The following is a 22,030-nucleotide window of genomic DNA, read 5'->3' on the forward strand; positions in this document are numbered from 1 at the left end:
GTCTGAGTGATGGTGCGGATGGAGATGGAAGGAGGTGGTCTTAGTGATGGCGTGGATGTAGATGGAAGGAGGTGGTCTGAGAGATGGCACGGATGGAGATGGAACGAGGTGGTCTTAGTGATGGTATGGATGGAGATGGAAGGAGATAATCTGAGTGATGGCGCGGATGGAGATGGAAGGAGGTGGTCTTAGTGATGGTGCGGATGGAGATGGAAGGAGGTGGTCTGAGAGCGCGGATGGAGATGGAGGGAGGTGGTCTGAGTGATGGTGCGGATGGAGATTGAAGGAGATGGTCTGAGTGATGGCGCAGATGGAGATGGAAGGAGGTGGCCTGAGTGATGGCGCGGATGGAGATGGAAGGAGGTGGCCTGAGTGAGAGAACATAGAACATAGAAAATACAGCACAGAACAGGCCCTTCGGCCCACGATGTTGTGCCGAACCTTTGTCATAGATTATCATTGAATTTACAGTGCCGAAGGAGGCCATTCGGCCCTTTGAGTCTGCACCGGCTCTTGGAAAGAGCACCCTACCCAAACTCAACACCTTCACACAACACCAAGGGCAATTTGGACATTAAGGGCAATTTATCATTGGCCAATTCACCTAACCCGCACATTTTTGGATTGTGGGAGGAAACCGGAGCACCCGGAGGAAACCCACGCAGACACGGGGAGGACGTGCAGACTCCGCACAGTCAGTGACCCAAGCCGGAATCGAACCTGGGACCCTGGAGCTGTGAAGCAATTGTGCTATCCACAATGCTACCGTGCTGCCCTTGAGAACAAATAAATCTACACTATATCATTTAACCGTAATCCATGTACCTATCCAATAGCTGCTTGAAGGTCCCTAATGTTTCCGACTCAACTACTTCCACAGGCAGTGCATTCCATGCCCCCACTACTCTCTGGGTAAAGAACCTACCTCTGATATCCTTCCTATATCTTCCACCTTTCACCTTAAATTTATGTCCCCTTGTAATGGTTTGTTCCACCCGGGGAAAAAGCCTCTGACTGTCTACTCTATCTATTCCCCTGATCATCTTATAAACCTCTATCAAGTCGCCCCTCATCCTTCTCCGTTCTAATGAGAAAAGGCCTAGCACCCTCAACCTTTCCTCGTAAGACCTACTCTCCATTCCAGGCAACATCCTGGTAAATCTTCTTTGCACCTTTTCCAAAGCTTCCACATCCTTCCTAAAATGAGGCGACCAGAACTGTACACAGTACTCCAAATGTGGCCTTACCAAAGTTTTGTACAGCTGCATCATCACCTCACGGCTCTTAAATTCAATCCGTCTGTTAATGAACGCGAGCACCCCATAGGCCTTCTTCACAGCTCTATCCACTTGAGTGGCAACTTTCAAAGATGTATGAACATAGACCCCAAGATCTCTCTGCTCCTCCACATTGCCAAGAACTCTACCGTTAACCCTGTATTCCGCATTCATATTTGTCCTTCCAAAATGGACAACCTCACACTTTTCCGGGTTAAACTCCATCTGCCACTTCTCAGCCCAGCTCTGCATCCTATCTATGTCTCTTTGCAGCCGACAACAGCCCTCCTTACTATCCACAACTCCACCAATCTTCGTATCGTCTGCAAATTTACTGACCCACCCTTCAACTCCCTCATCCAAGTCATTAATGAAAATCACAAACAGCAGAAGACCCAGAACTGATCCCTGCGGTACGCCACTGGTAACGGGGATCCAGGCTGAATATTTGCCATCCACCACCACTCTCTGACTTCTATCGGTTAGCCAGTTCGTTATCCAACTATCCAAATTTCCCACTATCCCATGCCTCCTTTTTGCATAAGCCTACCATGGGGAACTTTATCAAATGCCTTACTAAAATCCATGTACACTACATCCACTGCTTTACTTTCATCCACATGCTTGGTCACCTCCTCAAAGAATTCAATAAGATTTGTAAGGCAAGACCTACCCCTCACAAATCCGTGCTGACTATCCCTAATCAAGCAGTGTCTTTCCAGATGCTCAGAAATCCTATCCTTCAGTACCCTTTCCATTACTTTGCCTACCACCGAAGTAAGACTAACTGGCCTGTAATTCCCAGGGTTATCCCTAGTCCCTTTTTTGAACAGGGGCACGACATTCGCCACTCTCCAATCCCCTGGTACCACCCCTGTTGACAGTGAGGACGAAAAGATCATTGCCAACGGCTCTGCAATTTCATCTGTTGCTTCCCATAGAATCCTTGGTTATATCCCGTCAGGCCCGGGATGGAGATGGAGATGGAAGGAGGTGGTCTGAGTGATGGTGCGGATGGAGATGGAAGGAGGTGGTCTGAGTGATGGCGCGGATGGAGATGGAAGGAGGTGGTCTGAGTGATGGTGCGGATGGAGATGGAAGGAGGTGGTCTGAGTGATGGTGCGGATGGAGATGGAAGGAGGTGGTCTGAGTGATGGTGCGGATGTAGATGGATGGAGGTGGTCTGAGTGATGGTGCGGATGGAGATGGAAGGAGATGGTCTTAGTGATGGTGCGGATGGAGATGGAAGGAAGTGGTCTGAGGGTGCGGATGGAGATGGAAGGAGGTGGTCTTAGTGATGGTGCGGATGTAGATGGAAGGAGATGGTCTGAGTGATGGTGCGGATGGAGATGGAAGGAGATGGTCTGAGTGATGGTGCGGATGGAGATGGAAGGAGGTGGTCTGAGTGATGGTGCGGATGGAGATGGAAGGAGATGGTCTGAGTGATGGCGCGGATGGAGATGGAAGGAGATGGTCTGAGTGATGGTGCGGATGGTGATTGAAGGAGATGGTCTGAGTGATGGCGCGGATGGAGATGGAAGGAGATGGTCTGAGTGATGGTGCGGATGGTGATTGAAGGAGATGGTCTGAGTGATGGCGCGGATGGAGATAGAAGGAGGTGGTCTGAGTGATGGCGCGGATGGAGATGGAAGGAGATGGTCTTAGTGATGGTGCGGATGGAGATGGAAGGAGGTGGTCTGAGTGATGGTGCGGATGGAGATGGAAGGAGATGGTCTGAGTGATGGCGCGGATGGAGATGGAAGGAGATGGTCTTAGTGATGGTGCGGATGGAGATGGAAGGAGGTGGTCTGAGTGATGGTGCGGATGGAGATGGAAGGAGGTGGTCTGAGTGATGGTGCGGATGGAGATGGAAGGAGGTGGTCTGAGTGATGGTGCGGATGGGGATAGAAGGAGATGGTCTGAGTGATGGTGCGAATGGAGATGGAAGGAGATGGTCTGAGGGTGCGGATGGAGATGGAAGGAGGTCGTCTGAGGGTGCGGATGGAGATGGAAGGAGATGGTCTGGGTGATGGTGCGGATGGAGATGGAAGGAGATGGTCTGAGTGATGGCGCGGATGGGGATGGAAGGAGATGGTCTGAGTGATGGTGCGGATGGAGATGGAAGGAGGTGGTCTGAGTGGTGGTGCGGATGGAGATGGAAGGAGGTGGTCTGAGTGATGGTGCGGATGGGGATAGAAGGAGATGGTCTGAGTGATGGTGCGAATGGAGATGGAAGGAGGTGGTCTGAGGGTGCGGATGGAGATGGAAGGAGGTGGTCTGAGGGTGCGGATGGAGATGGAAGGAGATGGTCTGAGTGATGGTGCGGATGGAGATGGAAGGAGATGGTCTGAGTGATGGTGCGGATGGGGATGGAAGGAGGTGGTCTGAGTGATGGTGCGGATGGAGATGGAAGGAGGTGGTCTGAGTGATGGTGCGGATGGGGATAGAAGGAGATGGTCTGAGTGATGGTGCGGATGGGGATGGAAGGAGATGGTCTGAGTGATGGTGCGGATGGAGATGGAAGGAGGTGGTCTGAGTGATGGTGCGGATGGAGATGGAAGGAGGTGGTCTGAGGGTGCGGATGGAGATGGAAGGAGGTGGTCTGAGTGATGGTGCGGATGGGGATGGAAGGAGGTGGTCTGAGGGTGCGGATGGAGATGGAAGGAGATGGTCTGGGTGATGGTGCGGATGGAGATGGAAGGAGATGGTCTGAGTGATGGCGCGGATGGGGATGGAAGGAGATGGTCTGAGTGATGGTGCGGATGGAGATGGAAGGAGGTGGTCTGAGTGATGGTGCGGATGGAGATGGAAGGAGGTGGTCTGAGGGTGCGGATGGAGATGGAAGGAGGTGGTCTGAGTGATGGTGCGGATGGGGATAGAAGGAGATGGTCTGAGTGATGGTGCGAATGGAGATGGAAGGAGGTGGACTGAGGGTGCGGATGGAGATGGAAGGAGATGGTCTGAGTGATGGTGCGGATGGAGATGGAAGGAGATGGTCTGAGTGATGGCGCGGATGGAGATGGAAGGAGGTGGTCTGAGTGATGGCGCGGATGGGGATGGAAGGAGGTGGTCTGAGGGTGCGGATGGAGATGGAAGGAGATGGTCTGAGTGATGGCGCGGATGTGGATGGAAGGAGGTGGTCTGAGTGATGGCGCGGATGGGGATGGAAGGAGGTGGTCTGAGTGATGGTGCGGATGGAGATGGAAGGAGGTGGCCTGAGTGATGGTGCGGATGGAGATGGAAGGAGGTGGTCTGAGTGATGGTGCGGATGGGGATGGAAGGAGGTGGTCTGAGTGATGGTGCGGATGGAGATGGAAGGAGGTGGTCTGAGTGATGGTGCGGATGGAGATGGAAGGAGGTGGTCTGAGGGTGCGGATGGAGATGGAAGGAGGTGGTCTGATTGATGGTGCGGATGGAGATGGAAGGAGGTGGTCTTAGTGATGGTGCGGATGGAGATGGAAGGAGGTGGCCTGAGTGATGGCGCGGATGGAGATGGAAGGAGGTGGTCTGAGGGTGCGGATGGAGATGGAAGGAGATGGTCTGAGTGATGGTGCGGATGGGGATGGAAGGAGGTGGTCTGAGTGATGGTGCGGATGGAGATGGAAGGAGGTGGTCTGAGTGATGGTGCGGATGGGGATGGAAGGAGGTGGTCTGAGTGATGGTGCGGATGGAGATGGAAGGAGGTGGTCTGAGTGATGGTGCGGATGGGGATGGAAGGAGGTGGTCTGAGTGATGGTGCGGATGGAGATGGAAGGAGGTGGTCTGAGTGATGGTGCGGATGGGGATGGAAGGAGGTCGTCTGAGTGATGGTGCGGATGGAGATGGAAGGAGGTGGTCTGAGGGTGCGGATGGAGATGGAAGGAGGTGGTCTGAGGGTGCGGATGGGGATGGAAGGAGGTGGTCTGAGTGATGGTGCGGATGGAGATGGAAGGAGGTGGTCTGAGTGATGGTGCGGATGGAGATGGAAGGAGGTGGTCTGAGTGATGGTGCGGATGGAGATGGAAGGAGGTGGTCTTAGTGATGGTGCGGATGGAGATGGAAGGAGATGATCTGAGTGATGGTGCGGATGGAGATGGAAGGAGGTGGTCTGAGTGATGGTGCGGATGGAGATGGAAGGAGGTGGTCTGAGTGATGGTGCGGATGTAGATGGAAGGAGATGGTCTGAGTGATGGTGCGAATGGAGATGGAAGGAGGTGGTCTGAGTGATGGTGCGGATGGAGATGGAAGGAGGTGGTCTGAGTGATGATGCGGATGGAGATGGAAGGAGGTGGTCTGAGTGATGGTGCGGATGGAGATGGAAGGAGGTGGTCTGAGTGATGGTGCGGATGGAGATGGAAGGAGGTGGTCTGAGTGATGATGCGGATGGAGATGGAAGGAGGTGGTCTGAGTGATGGCGCGGATGGAGATGGAAGGAGATGGTCTGAGTGATGGTGCGGATGGAGATGGAAGGAGGTGGTCTGAGTGATGGTGCGGATGGGGATGGAAGGAGGTGGTCTGAGTGATGGTGCGAATGGAGATGGAAGGAGGTGGTCTGAGTGATGGCGCGGATGGGGATGGAAGGAGGTGGTCTGAGTGATGGTTCGGATGGAGATGGAAGGAGGTGGTCTGAGTGATGGTGCGGATGGAGATGGAAGGAGGTGGTCTGAGTGATGGTGCGGATGGAGATGGAAGGAGGTGGTCTGAGTGATGGTGCGGATGGAGATGGAAGGAGGTGGCCTGAGTGATGGTGCGGATGTAGATGGAAGGAGGTGGTCTGAGTGATGGTGCGGATGGAGATGGAAGGAGGTGGTCTGAGTGATGGTGCGGATGGAGATGGAAGGAGGTGGTCTGAGTGATGGTGCGGATGGAGATGGAAGGAGGTGGTCTGAGTGATGGTGCGGATGGAGATGGAAGGAGGTCGTCTGAGTGATGGTGCGGATGGAGATGGAAGGAGGTGGTCTGAGTGATGGTGCGGATGGCGATGGAAGGAGGTGGTCTGAGTGATGGTGCGGATGGAGATGGAAGGAGGTGGTCTGAGTGATGGCGCGGATGGGGATGGAAGGAGGTGGTCTGAGTGATGGCGCGGATGGAGATGGAAGGAGGTGGTCTGAGTGATGGTGCGGATGGAGATGGAAGGAGGTGGTCTGAGTGATGGCGCGGATGGGGATGGAAGGAGGTGGTCTGAGTGATGGCGCGGATGGAGATGGAAGGAGGTGGTCTGAGTGATGGCGCGGATGGGGATGGAAGGAGGTGTTCTGAGTGATGGCGCGGATGGAGATGGAAGGAGGTGTTCTGAGTGATGGCCCGGATATGTGATTGGAAGCCCATCTCAAAATCGTATACATCACCAAGGTTCCCGAGAGTCTGGTTCAGCCTCCAAGAGCGAGGGTTGGATTCATTGGCTCAGAAACAGCGGGAACAATGGCTTCAGTTTTCCTAATATCTAGTGTATAAAAAAATATTTTTATTCTCCTTTTTCACATTTTCTCCCAAATTTACACCCACCAACAATAAACGATAACCAGTAACGAATATAATATCAATCCCCATATCAACAACAACAATTTCGTCCTCCCAACAATCCCCAAACAACTGCCCGCATGTTAACATCAACAAATAACAAAAGGGAATCAGGAACCACACATAGTCACCATTAACACATACAGCCCCCCCCTTAATGTTCGATGTAATCCAATTCTCGAAAGTGCATAATGAATAACGTCCATGAATTGTAGAACCCCTCCGTCCTTCCCCTCAGTTCAAACTTAACCTTCTCAAGAATTCCAGCAGGTCCCCCCGCCACGCCAGGGCACAGGGTGGAGAGGTTGCTCTCCATCCCATCAAGATCCGCCTTCGGGTGATCAACGAGGCGAAGGCTACAACATCTGCCTCCGCACCCGTTTCCAACCCTGGCTGGTTCAACACCCCGAATACGGCCTCCCGAGGGCCTGTGTCCAGTTTCACGTGCACCACTTTAGGGATTACCCTAAAAACCTCCTTCCAGTAATCCTCCAGCTTTGGACAGGACCAAAACAGATGAACGTGGTTTGCGAAACCCCCGCCTGTTCCTGTGCTGTATGTTTCTTTGTTCTTCTTTGTACTTGTCTTCTACCCCTTCAAAGAGCCGGCTCATTCTCACCCTTGTGAGGTGTGCTCTATATACCACCTTCAGCTGTATCAGCCCCAACCTCGCGCACGAGGTGCAGGCATTCACTCTCCGGAGCACCTCACACCAGAACCCCTCATCCATACCCTCTCCCAACTCTTCCTCCCAATTTGCTTTGATCCCTTCCAGCAGTGCCTTCTCCTCCCAAAATATCACGTAAATCGCCGACACTACCCCCTTCTCCAGTCCCCCTGTCGCCAGCACCTCCTCCAGCAATGTGGAGGCCGGCTCCACCAGGAAGCTCCAGATATCCTTCCAGGCAAAATCTCAAACCTGCATGTATATAAACATTTCCCCCTGCTCCAGCCCATACTTCGCTCCCAGCTCCTTCAATCCTGCAAACCAACCCCCAAGAAACAAATCTTTTAGTGTCTTAATCCCCTTCTCCTCCCATCTCCGAAAATTTCTGTCCCACTTCCTTGGCTCAAATCTGTGGTTCCCCCGAATCAGCATTCCCATGACCCTGCCCCCAACCTGAAGTGTTGGCGAAACTGCCTCCAAACTCTCAATGAAGCTATTATTAACGGACTCCCTGGGTATTTCCCCGGGGCCATTGGGAGCAGCGCCATTGCCAGTGCCTCCAATCCCAACCCCCTACACAAACTCTCCTCCATTCTGACCCACTGGGAATCAACCCCTCTGACCCAGCTCCGCACCTTCTCCACATTCGCCGCCCAGTAATAATACATTAGGTTCGGAAGACACAAACTCCCTGCCTGCCTTCCCCACTGTTGCAGCACCTTTCTAACTCTGGCCACCTTCCCTCCCCATATGAACGAGATAATCATTCCTTCAATCTCTCTAATAAATGTCTTTGGCAGGAAAATCGGCAGACATTGGAAAATAAACAGAAATTGCGGCAACACGTTCATTTTAACCGCCTGTACCCGACCCGCCAATGACAGAGGGAGACCGTCCCACTTTGCCAGATCAGCTTTCACCCTCCCCACCAAACTAGAAATGTTGTACCTACGGAGCCCCCCCAATTCCGAGCAACTTGCACCCCCAGATATCTAAAGTGAGTCCCTGCCCTAAGGCATGGCAGCCCTCCCACCCCTGCCCCCACCCCCGGTTGAGACACCACAAAATACTCACTCTTGTCCAGATTTAATTTGTACCCGAGAAAGACCCAAACACCCGAAGTAGATCCAATATTCCCCCTATTGACACAGTCGCTTCCAACACGTATAACAATAAATCATCGGCATATAAGGAAACCCTATGTTCTACGCATTCCCCCCCCCCCCCGCACTATCCCTTTCCATACACCCGAACCTCTTAACGCAATGGCCAACGGCTCAATCGCGAGTGCAAACAGCAGGGGGGACATAGAACATCCCTGCCTAGTCCCGAACTGATGCTATTTGTGCGGACACTCGCCCTCGGCTCCTTGTACAGTAGCCTTACCCAGTTCACAAATCATGGTCCAATCCCAAACCACTCCAGAACTGCCATCAAGTACCTCCATTCTACCCGGTCAAACGCTTTTTCGGCGTCCAATGCCACAACCACCTCTGCTTCCTTCCCCTCTGCCGGTGCCATAACGCCGTTCAATACCCTCCTAATGTTCGAAAAAAGGGCAGCACGGTAGCATTGTGGTTAGCACAATTGCTTCACAGCTCCATGGTCCCAGGTTCGATACCAGCTTGGGTCACTGTCTGTGCGGAGTCTGCACATCCTCCCCATGTGTGCGTGGGTTTCCCCCGGGTGCTCCGGTTTCCTCCCACAGTCCAAAGATGTGCAGGTTAGGTGGATTGGCCATGATAAATTGCCCTTAGTGTCCAAAATTGCCCTTCGTGTTGGGTGGGGTTACTGGGTTATGGGGATAGGGTGGAGGTGTTGACCTTGGGTACGGTGCTCTTTCCAAGAGCCGGTGCAGACTCGATGGGACGAATGGCCTCCTTCTGCGCTGTAAATTCTATGAAGCTGCCTCCCTGTCACAAACCTCGTCTGATCTTCAACTATCACCTTCGGGAGGCACTCCTCTAGTCTACCTGCCAGTACCTTCGCCAATACCTTTGCGTCCACGTTTAAAATTGATATGGGCCTATACGACCTACACTCCTTCGGATACTTATCTTTTTTTTAGCAACAGGGAAATTGATGCCTGCCCCAACGTTTGTGGTAACACCCCCTTCTCTATCACCTCCTCAAACATCCCCACCATCAGGGGTGCCAGCTTATCCTTGAATATTTTATAATATTCCACCGGAAACCCATCCGGCCCGCCACCTTTCCCGCCTGCATCCTCCCAAACGCATCTTTTATCTCCTGCTCCACTATCGCTCCTTCGAATGTAGCCCTGTCCCCCTCCCCTAACCTCGGGTACTCCAGCCTATCTAGAAATTCCTACATCTCCCGGTCTCCCCCAGGGGGATCTGACCTGTACAATCTCTCATAGAATTCCTCAAAGACCTTGTTAATCTGATCCAGAGCCACCACCAACTTCCCTGCCCTGTTTCCTAATATCTAGCTGAGGACATTTCTGCTCATCTAATACAGGATGTCAGATGTGCAGTCTGACAATTTACAGGCAGCAGAGGGGTCGAGAGATGGTGGTGGTGAGTTGGAACTGGGTGTTATTAGCACGCATGTCCAAATCATCGCTGTGCTTTCAGATGATGTCACTGAGGGGCAGCGTGTAGATGAGAAATAGGAGGGGACCGACGATTGATCTTTGGGAGGAAAGCAATGGTGACAGTGCGGGAACAGAGAGAGAAGCTATTGCAGGTGATTCTTTGGCTACTGTTGGATAGTTAAGAATTGATGTAGGTTAGTGCAGTCCCACTGGAGAGACATTGAAGCAGGATGGTGTGGCCAACTGTGTCACCGAGTGGTTTAACTTTGTCGCTGTCACATTTCACGAGGGCCGTTTCAGTGCTTTGCCAGGGCCAGTAACCTGATTTGAGGGAATCAAACATCGGAATTCCAGGAAGGATGGACACAGATTTTGGAGGAAATAGGATGAGCAGAAACATAGGAGAAGAAAGAGAGGTTGGGGATGGCATGGTCGTTTTCAAGGACAGAGAGTTTAGTGTTGGTCTTTTGAGGAGTGGGATGAAGATCGCAGATTTGAAGGAGGGCAAAAGGTCACCCGAAGCAAGTTAACAGTACGGGCTATTATGGGGACCAGGAAGGGATATTGGGTGGCCAGTGGGAATAGGGTTGAAGGGGCAGGAGTTGGGTATCATGGACAAGGTGAGCTCGGTGAAAGCATGAGGGTCATTGAATGGAAATTAGAGAACAATGCAAATTCAGGGATAGGGCATGAGGGAGCCTTGGAGGAAGTTTGGTGCGGTAGAGGCAGGTAAATGGATGGTGTCAATCTTAATTACAATGAAATCCATGAGCTCCTTGCATTTGCTGTGGAGGTAGAGGTGGAGGAGACCTCAGAGAAGGGTTTAAGAGGTCAGTTTCCAGTAGAGGATAGAAGATGGGGCTATCTTTCAAAGATCATCCAAACAGTTTCAGCAGAAAAAAAAAGATTCGTATTTATATCGGGTCTCTCACAAGCCCAGGATGTGCCAAATCGCTTTACAACCATTGAAGTACTTTTGCAGTCAGGCGACGATTACGCTAATACCAAAGAAAGGGAAGGACCTGTAGAACGTGGGTCGTGCAGGCCCATATCACTGCTGAATACGGACGTGAAAGTGTTGGCTAAGTTAGTGGCGGGAAGGATGGAAGGATGCACTCTGGGACTGGTTGCAGAGGATCAAACGGGCTTCATGAAGGGCAAGAAACTCTCGAGTAATATAAGGGGATTATTAAATGTGATCATGACTCCCGTCGAGAAGACGGACATCGGAGGTGGTGGTGTCTGTGGGCGCGGAGAAGGCTTTTGATCGGGTGGAGTGGCGGAACCTGTTTGAGGTCCTGGGAAGGTTTGGGTCAAAGTTTGTGGCATGGTTGCGTCTGCTATACGTGGCCCTGGTGGTGAGTGTACAGACCAATGAGATGAGCTCATGGAGATTCAGGTTGCATAGGGGAATGCCGCTGCTGTTTGTGCTGACGATAGAGCCCTTGGCAATGGCCCTTAGGGGGTCAGCAGAGTGGCTGGGGATTAGGAGGGGGAGTAGGGAGCACCGGGTGTCACTGTATGCGGACGACCTGCTGTTATACATGTCGGACCCACTGGAGAATATGTGGAGGATTATGAGCCTATTAGAGAGGTTTGGGGTTTTCTCGGGTTACAAGTTGAATGTGGGGAAAAGCGAGGTATTCCCGGTCAATGGGTCGGGGAGCGAATTTAGGGGGGTTGCCATTTAGGTTAGCCAGGGATAGGTTTAGGTATCTGGGGATCCAGGTGATGGGGGAGTGGGCGACATTGCATAAGTGGTACTTAACAAAATTGGTGGAAGAGATAAAGGAGGACTTTAGGGGGTAGCACAGCGGCGCAGTGGTTAACACTGCTGCCTCACGGCGCCGAGGTCCCAGGTTCGATACCAACCCAGGGTCACTGTCTGTGTGGAGTTTGCACATTCTCCCTGTGTTTGTGTGGGTTTCGCCCCCACAACCCAAAGATGTGCAGGTTAGGTGGATTGGCCACGCTAAATTGCCCCTTAATTGGAAAAAATGAATTAGGTACACTAAATTAAGAAAAAAAGGGCTTTAGGAGGTGGGATACACTGCATTTGAACCTGGCGGGGAGGGTCCAAGTGGTGAAAATGAATGTCCTGCCATGGTCCCTATTTATATTCCAGACGCTCCCAATTTTTATTCCGAAGGCCTTTTTTCGGAAGCAGTTATTTTGTGAAGGGCGGGGAAGATGCGAAGGGTGAAGAGGGCCCTGCTGCAGAGGCAGAAGGGAGGGGTTAGCGTTCCTGAACCTGCTGCACTACTATTGGGCTGCGAATGTGGAGAAAGTGAAGCGATGATGGGAAGGAGAGGGGTTGGAATGGGTTAGGATGGAGGAAGGATCTTGCAGGGGTCCAGCCTGAGGGCCATGGTGACGGCAGCGCTCCGGCTGGCACTGAGAAGATATACGGAGATCCCAATTGCACAGTCCACAATTAGGGTGTGGAACCAGCTGAGGAGACACTTTAGGATGGAGGGGATGTCGGTGTTAACACCGCTGTAGGAGAACCACGTGTTCAAACAGGGGGAGACTGATTGTATGTACAAGAGGTGGAGAGAAGTGGGGCTGCTGAGGGCAAGGGATTTATATTTGGAGGAGAGGTTTGCAAGTCTGGAAGAGCTGCGGGAGAAGGTAGAGCTCCCGAAGGGAAGTGAATTTAGGTATTTACAAAGAAGGGACTTTGCACGGAGGGTGTGGAAAGGATTTCCCCGGCTGCCGGAATATGCTCTATTGGAACGGCTGCTGTTTCCAGACATGGAAGGGCAGAGTAGGATTGGGGACATGTAAAGGTGGCTGGGGAGCAGGGGGGAGCGCAGATGATGAGGATCAAGGAGAAATGTCAGGAGGAGTTGGGGGGGAGATAGGTTGTGGAGTTAGGCACTACGCAGGGTGAATTCAACCTCCTCGTATGCGAGGATGAGTTTGATACAGTTTAAGGTGGTACACAGGGTCCACATGACTCGGGCGAGGATGAGTGGTTTCTTCCAGGAGGTGGCAGACGAGTGTGAGAAGTGTGGACGACGACTAGCAAATCACGAGCATATGTTCTGGGGCTGTGAGAAGTTAGAGCAATACTGGGCGGGAATGTTTGGGACGCTATCAGAGATTGTGGGGGAGGAGGTCAGGCTGGACCCGATGGTGGCAATTTTTAGGATATCAGAAATGCTGGAGCTGATGGAGGGGAGGAAGGCCGGAGTCGTGGCCTTCGCCTCTCTGGTTGCCCGGCGAAGAATTTTGCTGGAATGGCGGTCGATGGCAATGCCGGGGCTGGAGGCCTGGCTAGGGGACCTGTACGATTTCCTCCAGTTGGAGAAGATTAAGTTTGAATTGAGGGGTTCAGCGAGGGCTTTGAGGCACGGTGGGGATTGTTTGTGGCCATATTCGAGGAATTGTTTGTCGCTTGGGGGGGGGGGGGGGGGGGGGGGGGGGGGGGGGGGGGATGGGGTGAAAAAGGCGAAAAACTTGTACAGACTGTAAAATTGTGAGATGGGTAGTGTTTCCCAGATTATTTATGTTTTTGCATTTTTGAATATGTTTGGAATAAAATACATTAAAAAAAGAAGTACTTTTGCAGTGTAGTCACTGCCTTAAAGTATGAAATACAGCCAAATTGCGCAAAGCTAAATCCCACAAAGGGCAATTTGATAATGACCAGATAACTTGAGGGGTAACTATTGGCCAGGGTGCTGTGCATAGCTCCCCTGCTCCTTTCTGAATAATGACATGGTATCTTATATATCCACCTGAGAGGGCAGGAGGGGTCTTGGCTTATCCTTTTGGTCCTCCAATCCTCGTGTCATAGACCCCCGTGTCGACTGCCTGTGTGGATTTACCTGGTTATATTCCAGCTGGGGTTCCCTAATCTTTGGCTGTTGCCATTCTAAGCTCAGTGCTGCCAGAGTCAAGCAAGTGCATTAATGACGATGTGTACTCCATGTTGGCAAACAGGAGCTCCACGTCTGAGGAATTCTCAGTAGTTTGGCTCGGGGGTGGTTTACATTTGTTAAGACACTTTGACCAATGTCATGTGAGAGTACCTTTAAGAAATGGGTGTTTATCAAATAGCTGTAGTGGATGTACCTTTAAGAAATGGGGTTTATCAAATAGCTGCAGTGATGTCAGAGTGTGGGTGGAGCTGGGCTGTCTGTCGGTTTTACTTTCGCTTCGAGCTGGCAGCTACAGGGTGTGTTTGGTTTCTTTTTGCAGATTGGGAGCTGTATCCAGCAAAACCAGGTGTAATTCTGATTTCTTTCTGCATGAAAGGAATATCTTCAAATCACTTGCTAATTTAAAAGTGATAACTGCTCTCAGTAGAGAATTTAAACCTGATCTCTGTGTTAAAGAGGAAGATGAAGGGTTATTTATAAGAGTACTGTATTCTTTGGGGCGAGTATTTGAGTTGATAGTCGCTAGCATGTTTACTGTGTGTGTTTAAAAACGTTAACTGGATTCATATAATAAACATTGTTTTTGTTTAAAAATACTCTTAGTTCTCTGTTGCACCACACCTGTAAAGTGGGCCCTTGTGCTCCCCATAATCAAAATCTATTTAAAAGTTATCGGTCAGGTGAACTCCATGATACACTTTGGGGTTCTCTAAACCCTGACCCGTAATACCAAGAAGGAACTTATGTCATAAAACCATGGTATACATTACTTAAAACCCACCTCTTGGACTTGACTTTCCCCCTCTTAATATCTGCTTCTTTGGCTTGTCATCCATATTTGTCTAATTACACATCTAAGAATTGCATTGGGACATTTTTGTCTGTTATGGTTTTGCACTTTTGTCTAATGCAGAATGGTTTGAACATTAACACAGGATTGCCAGTCATGGTTGGCTTGGCCATTCCTTGGGCTGGTTTTACTCCCTGCCCTTCGCCGGGCATGTTTTGAGGAGTATTGGGGCGGGAGGGGCACATAATGTATATATCGAGTGGCTGTCCCACTGCCTTCCTGCCCAGACTAGAGCTGACACAACAAACACATGAGGTGGCCGGGTGCTGCAATCGGCGACCTCCCCTTACCATATTTAAATCATAGAGAGTCCCTACAGTGCAGAAGAAAGCCATTCAGCCCATCGAGCCTGCACCAACCCTCTGAAAGAGCACCCTACCTAGGCCCAATCCCCCGTCCAACCTTTGGACACTAAGAACAATTTATCATGGCCCATCCACATAACCTGCACACCTTTGGACATCTAAATGAATAATTAATGGTCAATTAGGCTTGTTAGCAAACCTATTGACTGGGATAATCCACTGCCCGGTTGGTGTGGGCAGGCCGATTTTTGTGACCTCGATGGAAAAATGCAGGAAGGGAGCCTCATTCAAAAAGCACCCGGTGCCCATCTGTAGTCCCGGAAGTGCCCGTTACTGAGCTATTGCACTGCCAGGACTACTGGAGCTGCCAACTGATCTGACTGGCTGGCAGCTCCAGAGGGCAGGATCTCATCCCACTGAGGGGCAGAGGTCCCACTCTCAGCTAGTTTAGCCCACCCCCAGTGTGTTATGGTTGCAGGCTGGGCTTCATCGTGGCGTGTTCACTGCTGGCTGACTTTCTTTCCGGTGGCTGAGATGCCCCTCGTAAAACTCTTTCTGCAGATCAAAAACTAATTCAGAAAGATATCTTGCAGGAACCATTTTAATAAGTGTTTTGACCTAAAGATATGCAGGTTAGGTGGATTGGCCACGCTAAATTGTCCCTTAGTGACGAGGGATGTGCAGGTTAGGTTACGGGAATAAGGTGGGGTGGGCGGGGGAGTGGACCCAGATAGAGTGCTCTTTCGGGGGGTAGGTGTAGTCGCAATGGGCCAAATGGCTTCCTTCTGCACTGTAAGGATTCCATGACCCCTAAATTGGAGCAAGGATATCATGTTGGGCATTCATAACGTCACGATAGAACAGCGAGCGCGTTTCAAAGATCACTTTATCTCCAATCTACATGAAACGTGGAGAAAGGGTCTGCATTTTTCTAGCACCATTTCTCAAAACGTTTCACAGATTGTAATGTGGAACTGTAGAAAAGCAGGTTGTTGTTGTTATAGTTACATTTGAAAAGCTCACCCTGTTGCTATTTAAGTAAACAGCAACCAACTGCACAAAGCAAAGTCCCACAAACAGCGCCTGTAATGAATGGCCAGTTAATCCGCGTTTGGTGGCAGAAACCGAGGCCAACCTCCCTCCTCTTATTCAGATCACATCACTGGATCTTTTGCAGATTGGATCTCAGTTTAACATTATATCTGAAATACAGCACTCCCACAGCATTATACTGAAGCGTGCTTACGCCTGGAGCAGAGCTCGAACTTAAATCCTTGTCTTACAGGCAGGAATGATCCAATCTGACACTTAATGCAATATAATTGATCATGTGCGTGTTACAAGCTGAATACTTTGGGGAGCTGCGTGTGATATGCAGCTTTTATTTGCTTGTTACATCGGCTTTTGAGCGTCTGATTAAATATTTGGGTTTTTGTCTCTATGGTATATTAAAGTAAATATTTTTAGGTAGGGGGGCCCAGTGTGATACCCTATCTTACAAACCTATAGTCAATCTTGGTAGTGATGTGTTGGACCAGTACCTGGGATCACTTGAGTAACATTCTACATCCATGGGAATGATTATCCATATTAATATTTGATTTAAAGGAATAAAAACTACAGCAGATAACAAAAAGAAATCACACTGGAATGGCTACAAACGTCAGGTCTGCATCCTTGAATTCAACATCACGAATATTTTTGTAAGCGCTCCACAAATTCCCTATGAACAGGGGTTTACCTTGACTGCTGAATAGCTACTCTTGTGACAGTGTGACCTGAGGGCTATAACATATCCTTCTTCTTTCTCTCCCTGCACCTAGTGGTGCACTAAGGCAGACGTTTGGCTGTTTCCATAGCTAGTAATTCCTGGAACAAGTTTCTAGTCTGTCACCAGGGGCTATAGCTTGAGGGACGCTACTCAACATCAAGCATGGGCAGCACGACGGTACAGTGGTTAGCACTGCTGCCTCACAGCGCCAGGGACCTGGGCTCAATTCCGGCCGCAGATGACTCTCTGTGTGGAGTTTGCACTTTCTCCCTGTGCCTGTGTGGGTTTCCTCCAGGTGCTCCGGTTTCCTCCCACAGTCCAAAGATGTGCAGGTTAGTTGGATTGGCCATGATAAATTGGACCTTAGTGTAGGTTAGGTTAGGGGGTGATTAGGATGGGGTGGGCGAGTGGGCTTGGGTGGACTGTTCTTTCAGGGGGCCAGTGCAGACACGATGGGCGAATGGCCTCCTTCTGCACTGTAGGGATTCTTTGACTCTATGACCAGGAGTTTCTCATGTTCTTTTTTAAAAAATATTTTATTGAAAATTTTTGGTCAACCATCACAGTACATTGTGCATCCTTTACACAATAATATAACAGTATAAGTAACAATGACCTGTTTTATAAACAAAGAATAAATAATATATAACAAAAACGAAAACTAAAACTAAATGGCAACTGCCTTGTCTCAGATAAACACTCTCCAAAAATATGATTTAACAGTCCAATATACAATTATTTATAACAACGACCTATACATATTAAACATATATATTAACAACCCTGAGAGTCCTTCTGGTTCCTCTTTCCCCCCCCCCCCCCCCCCCCCCCCCCCACACCCCTGGGCTGCTGCTGCTGCCTTCTTCTTTTCCATTCCCTCTATCTTTCTGTGAGGTATTCGACGAACGGTTGCCACCGCCTGGTGAACCCTTGAGCCGATCCCCTTAGGATGAACTTAATCCGTTCCAGCTTTGTAAACCCTGCCATGTCATTTATCCAGGTCTCCACCCCCGGGGGCTTGGCTTCATTCCACATCAACAGTATCCTGCGCCGGGCTACTAGGGACGCAAAGGCCAAAACATCGGCCTCTCTCGCCTCCTGCACTCCCGGCTCTTGTGCAACCCCAAATATAGCCAACCCCCAGCTTGGTTCGACCTGGACCCCCACTACTTTCGAAAGCACCTTTGTCACCCCCACCCAGAACCCTAGTTTCTCATGTTCTGACCACCAGCCATGAGTGTGTTTGGAAGGATTTTGCAGGTTGATGCAAAACCTGTTTTTGTTGCGCTATGAACGCACCTTACTTGGTCATCAAGTCCTGGAGTGGGACTCAAACCCGGAGCTTCTGGCTCAGAGACCGGGACGCTACCCACTGCACCACAAGACCTCCATAACATGTCCTGCATGTGTATTTCTCTTGAAGGTGGCATGTTTGGCAATCTAGTGAGACAAGACCAGTTGATGATGTTGGGTGTGGGATGTGGAGGTTGGGCACAAATCCGCAACCTCCAACACCTAGAACAACAAGAGTAGCATGTGCATGAGAACACCAACACCTCAAAGCTACCTTTCATGCCTTACCGCATCCTGACTTGGATATATATTGTCCCTTCACGGTTGCTAGTTCAAGATCATGGGACTCCAAATGTGGAATTATCTTCTTTTTTAAAAAAATATGTTTATTAAGAATTTTTCAACAACATTTTCAACCATACAAACCCCCCCCCCCCCATAACAAAAAGTAAAGAAAAGTCGCATAGCAAGACATAAACATATCAAATCAACATAATACAGAACTTTGTACATTGGATTCCTCCCGCACATATCAACTTTCCTGAACATTTATGTATTTTCTTGCTCAAGTGCCCCCAGGAAAACCCCCCTTCCCCCTCCACCCTTCTCCCCCCCCCCCGGTGAAAGAGATGTCCGTGTCCCGTGTCTCCCCCCCCCCCCCCCGGGTTGCTGCTGCTGCTGACCAAACTTCATCTAACGCTCCGCGAGATAGTCTAGGAATGGTTGCCACCGCCTGGAGAACCCCTGCGCAGACCCTCTCAAGGCAAACTTTATCCCCTCCAACTTGATAAACCCTGCCATGTCATTTATCCAGGCCTCCACGCTGGGGGGCTTCGCCTCTTTCCACTGGAATTATCTTTACCATGTAGACTGCAGCAGTTCCAGAAGGCGGTTCACCACCACCATCTTTCTCAGGGGCAGCTGGGGATGGACAATAAATGCTGGATGGCACGAGTGATGCCCTTGTCCCGAGAATGAATAAAAACAAATTTGTTAATTTTATATGCAAAACATGACTAAATAGAAAACAGTGTCCAAAATGATATGATAAGCGAGAAGCACCACTTGTTACCTACATCATCTTGGAACAGCCAATGGTACCAATCTGGTCTTCCAGTGGCAGCCATGGAGTGAGCGGTAGAACATTTGGTAGCTCCCGCTCAAGGTGGATTGCCAGGAGAAAGTGTGACTCCTCGGGTGTGGCTGGTGGATGGATCCGCGGACTAGGAGTGGGTTGAGCAGAGGGGAGCTTGTGGAGCAAGAGAATCTTTGTGCGCCACAGGACAAGATGGCGGCGGGCAAAGGGCCTGTTCTGCCCGCCCAGTGGTCTACAGAGCAGCTGGTGGACCTCTTAAATGTGAAGTTCAGCCAGCAGAGAAGGGAGAACCTAGCCAAGGTGGTACAGATGCTCAAAGCAGGGATTGATCGTGTGGGGCTGATGCTGGTGTCCCAGGACCAGGCAATTCAGAAAGTGGAGGAGGTGGTGGGGGAGCACAAGGAGCAGCTGGCCTCGTTGGCAGCTGAGATGGGGCTGATGCAGTAGACCCAAAAGAGGCTGAAGGAGAGGGTGGACCTGACCATCCACCACTGCGCTCATGTTAACTAGCCCCCCCAGCTAGCATGGCAACCCCTCCCAAGGCCTCCCAACCTCCAACCCCCCATCACTCCCCTCCCCCCCCCCACCCCGCACTCCCTCAGGAAACAAACCCCCCCCCCCCCCTCCATAATCAACTGATGTGAGTCCATGACCGAGCCTCGGAAGGTGGTGGAGGCGGGATCACTGAATATTTTTAAGGCAGAGGCAGATAGATTCTTGTTGGGCATGGAAATCAAGGGTTATTGTGGGAAGGTGGGAATGTGGAATTCGAAATGCAAACAGATCAGCTGTGATCTTGATAAATGGCGGAGCAGGCTCAAGAGGCCTACTTCTGCTTCTATTTTGTATGCTTTTTCGTACGTGTGGTATGTTCCATTTTTCTTTTAGATAGTGGGTGGGATTTAACTAAATTGGAACAAAATCCCATAGCAAGCCTGTTTAGCTGTGTGTTTCCCGGCGCTTGCAGCGCTGAGAAACACGATGCTATAAAACGGCACACTGGTTAGATAGGGGGCCTCAGCGGGGAACGTGTGGCTGATTCCGCACAGAGCTCAGTTTGGTGCATCGAGGAGCTCCGCTCGCCTGAACTCCTTAGTGTAATGAGAGATCGGTCCGCCATTTTTCAATGGCGTCCTGACCTCTGGAGTCCCCAAAGTGATCCCCGACACCCCTCCCAAGCCCCAACCGCTATGGGAGGGTTGGCCCTCATGCACCCACGACCTGAACGCCACCGTTCAAAAAATGCCAGCTTGGCGCCCTGGCAGTGACCCTGCCAACTGGCAGTGCCACCTGGGCACCTTGGCAGTGCCAGGCTGACATCCAGATGGCACTGCCTGGATGCTAGGTGACACCAGCAGTGCCAGGGTACCACCCTGCCCAAAGAGCATGTACCTGTGTGCCGTCAATCTCCTGGGTGACCCCCACAAGTGTCATTCCATCTGGTCCCCATTTTGGAGGCCAGTACAGAACGGCGCTCACCCGAGGCGAAGGGGATAGATCTGAACGCCTCGCGTACCTCAGCTGTAGCCATCTGACATGGCCACTTCCAACTAAGCACAGAGCAACTCGCAAAGACTGATGGGTAAAATGGACAAACCAAGAATCAGGCTGGTTCTGAGCCTGAAATGCATATCTGCCAGCAAAGTCCAGACGGTATCGAAACCCCGTCCCATTAGCATGTTAATCAGGCCGATTAGCATGTGATAGCCCATCTCCCCCAACACAAAGGTCTGGTACTCCAGCAACCGGGACATTCCCAGACATTTCAGCGCCACTCCCTGTCCAAGGGAAACGCAAACAACAGACACGCCCAGTCATCCAGATCCCCGCTCACTTATTGGCTAAGGAATCGAACGGAGTGATCAGGGTTCACCCAATTAGTAAGGCCCAAATTGAAGGACCGCCCAAAAGAGCGCGAAAGCCCCCCAAGTATAAAGGAAGAGTTCGCCATATGCTCGCTCTCTTTTGGCCTTGGTACCCCGGTCACGGCCATCGCCAACTGCAGCAACACCAGAAGCAAGTTCGAGTTCAACGCCCACTATCAGAAGGACGAGCCCAGCTGAGCAGCAGTTACTCCTTCGAACCCAAGAGATCCTGAACAGCGGCCACTGTTTCCTGACCTAAACCGGGTGCCCGAGGTTAAGTACAGGTTGTCTTAGTCGATAGGTGTAGTTAACTAGTAGTGTTTATGTTGCATGATTGATTGTATGTGAATAAAGTACCCTTGACCTTGAACTAACTAACTGGTGTTTGGCTCTTTGATCGCTAGCCGGTTGAAACTTGTGGTGGTATCATTCGCTACCTGGCGACTCTAAGCATTCGGACATAGACAATATAGAAAGAAGGTAAATTCACTGATTGCCCTAATTGGAACAGAGCCGGAGTAAAGAACTTAGTAAAGAGAAACAGGCAGCACAGCAAACTGCATATTAAAGTGAGACTCGCTGTCTTGCTGTAATATACAGATTTGCCTAAAAGTGTTCTCGCCCACAAAAGATGGAATTTACATCGCAACACTTCGCAAGATCACGATCAATCTCGTGAGGCATTGCGAACCAGGTAGATCCCGGCGCGAGGTCTGCCTGCTTCTATGGGCCACGCTGCGCCGTGGCGCACTGCTTCTCGGGTACAGCATGGCCGTTTAATTGTGCCTTGTATCTTCAAGACTTTGTAACATTTCCAATTGATATATTTCTATGCATTCATTTCTGAAGTCTTTTTGAAAAGAAAAAGTTCTGTAGTGTGCAATATTGATTTTAATCTGTAATGTTGATATCAGTCCAATGATCAGGCACTGTACCCAATAGTTATTGTGTATTCATGTATGC

General features: G+C 50.5%; 1 protein-coding gene across 1 annotated transcript in view; it reads left to right on the forward strand.

Annotated features, from left to right (window-relative positions):
* The window catches only part of ccdc170 (coiled-coil domain containing 170), a 163,297-nt gene that overhangs the window by 21,368 nt on the left and 119,899 nt on the right, over window positions 1-22,030 (forward strand). The gene's annotated exons all lie outside the window — the stretch shown is intronic.

The sequence above is a fragment of the Scyliorhinus torazame genome, chromosome 1 (assembly GCF_047496885.1).
Source record: "Scyliorhinus torazame isolate Kashiwa2021f chromosome 1, sScyTor2.1, whole genome shotgun sequence".
In the NCBI taxonomy this organism is placed as follows: Eukaryota; Metazoa; Chordata; class Chondrichthyes; order Carcharhiniformes; family Scyliorhinidae; genus Scyliorhinus; species Scyliorhinus torazame.